Source organism: Gadus macrocephalus, chromosome 4 (genome assembly GCF_031168955.1).
Source record: "Gadus macrocephalus chromosome 4, ASM3116895v1".
NCBI classification, from domain to species: Eukaryota; Metazoa; Chordata; class Actinopteri; order Gadiformes; family Gadidae; genus Gadus; species Gadus macrocephalus.
Genome location: NC_082385.1, coordinates 810,744 through 813,243, shown reverse-complemented (window position 1 = coordinate 813,243; position 2,500 = coordinate 810,744).

The following is a 2,500-nucleotide window of genomic DNA, read 5'->3' as shown; positions in this document are numbered from 1 at the left end:
AAAAGATTGCGTTATTCGGATTTAGATCTGAGGCTTAGTGTGAATTACGCACAGAAGGGAGTGTGTGTGTGTGTGTGTGTGTGTGTGTGTGTGTGTGTGTGTGTGTGTGTGTGGTGTGTGTGTGTGTGTGTGTGTGTGTGTGTGTGTGTGTGTGTGTGTTCAGCCCACAGGGATGCGGAGGATTCTGTAAACAGGCCTGATGATATGAGGGAGAGACCATTGCGGGTTACATAACAACCTCCACCCCCACCACCCCCACCCACAATAACACCACCCCCCCCCACCCCCCCACCCCACCCCCACCCACAATAACACCACCCCCACCACCCCCCCACCCCCACCACCACCCACAATAACACCACCCCCACCACCCCCCCACCCCCCACCACCACCCACAATACACCACCCCCCCACCACCACCACCACCCACAATAACACCACCCCCCCACCCCCACCCCCACCCACCCCCCCACCCCCACCACCACCCACAATAACACCACCCCCACCCCCACCACCACCCACAATAACACCACCCCCACCCCCACCACCACCCACAATAACACCACCCCACCACCCCCCCACCCCCACCACCACCCACAATAACACACCCCCCACCACCCCCCCACCCCACCACCACCCACAAATAACACCACCCCCCCACCCCCACCACCACCCACAATAACACCACCCCCCACCACCACCACCACCCACAATAACACCACCCCCACCCCCACCACCACCCACAATAACACCAACCCCCCACCCCCACCCCCACCACACACCACCACCCACAATAACACCACCCCCACCACCACCCACAATAACACCACCCCCACCACCACCCCCACCACCACCCCCCACCACACTCCCACCACCACCCCCACCACCACCCCCACACCACCCCCACCACCACCTCCACCACCACCACCCACAATAACACCACCCCCACCCACAATAACACCACCCCCACCACCACCTCCACCACCACCCACAATAACACCACCACCACCACCACCTCCACCACACCACCCCCACCACCACCCCCACCACCACCCCCACCACCACCACCCACATAACACCACCCCCACCCCCACCACCACCCACAATAACACCACCCCACCACCACCTCCACCACCACCACCCCCACCACCACCCCCACCACCACCTCCACCACCACCACCCACAATAACACCACCTCCACCTCCACCACCACCTCAACCCCCACCTACAATAACAACAACCTCCACCCACCCCGTACCTATGCGTATCCTTGTGGGTGTGTACACACAAGTGGGTAGTTGTGTAAATGCATGAGTGTATGCAGTGCACACAAAAAGTGTATGTGTGTATGTATGTGTGGTGTGTGTGTATGTGTGTGTCCACAGCAGAGTTTGTGTGCGTGTGTGTGTGTGTGTGTGTGTGTGTGTGTGTGTGTGTGTGTGTGTGTGTGTGTGTGTGTGTGTGTGTGTGTGTGTGTGTGTGTGTGTGTGTGTGTGTACAAGCATGTATAAGATTGACTGCTTGTTTACGCTCATTAGGGAAAATATCCTCTGCGGGCGATTAGTGCCCAGACAGCATGATGAAGAACACTGGTGTGCAAGGACAGACCCACCGGCCTCGTCATCATCATCAACATCATCATCATCATCAGCGATGTTGTTTGTTTGTTGTTGTTGTTGCGTTCTGCTCCGCTACTTGAGGGGTTCATTACACCGTCTGCTGGCAGCCACAAAGCCAAGAGACACACACACGCAACACACACAGACACACCACACACACACACACACACACACACACAGACACACACACACAGACACACACACACACACACACACACAGAACACACAACACACACACACACACACACACACACACACAGAGTGACCCACAGCCACAGTCACTGAAGCGTTTAGCAGCTTTTGCAGCAATTAGACGCATGCCACAGCCAAGTGTGTGTCTGTGGTGTGTTGTGTCTGTGTGTGGGTGTCCACAGCCAAGTGTGTGTGTGTGTGTGTGTGTGTGTGTGTGTCCACAGCCAAGTGTGTGTGTGTGTGTGTGTGTGTGTCCACAGCCAAGTGTGTGTCTGTGTGTCTGTGTGTGTGTGTGTGTGTGTGTCTGTGTGTGTGTGTCCACAGCCAAGTGTGTGTGTGTGTGTGTGTGTGTGTGTGTGTGTGTGTGTGTGTGTGTGTGTGTGTGGTGTGTGTGTGTGTGGTGTGTGGTGTGTGTGTGTGCATGGAGTGGGAGGGAAGAGGCCAGCGTTGTAGGGTAGCCGTCCCAGGGTCCATCCCAGTGCCTCTAACAGCCTCCTGCCTCTAACAGCCTCCTGCCTCTAACAGCCCTCCAGACTCTAACAGCCTCCGGCCTCTAACAGCCTCCTCCTCTAACAGCCTCCTGCCTCTAACAGCCTCCTGCTCTAACAGCTCTGGCCTCTAACAGCCTCCTGCCTCTAACAGCCTCCTGCCTCTAACAGCCTCCTGCCTCTAACAGCCTCCTGCCCTCT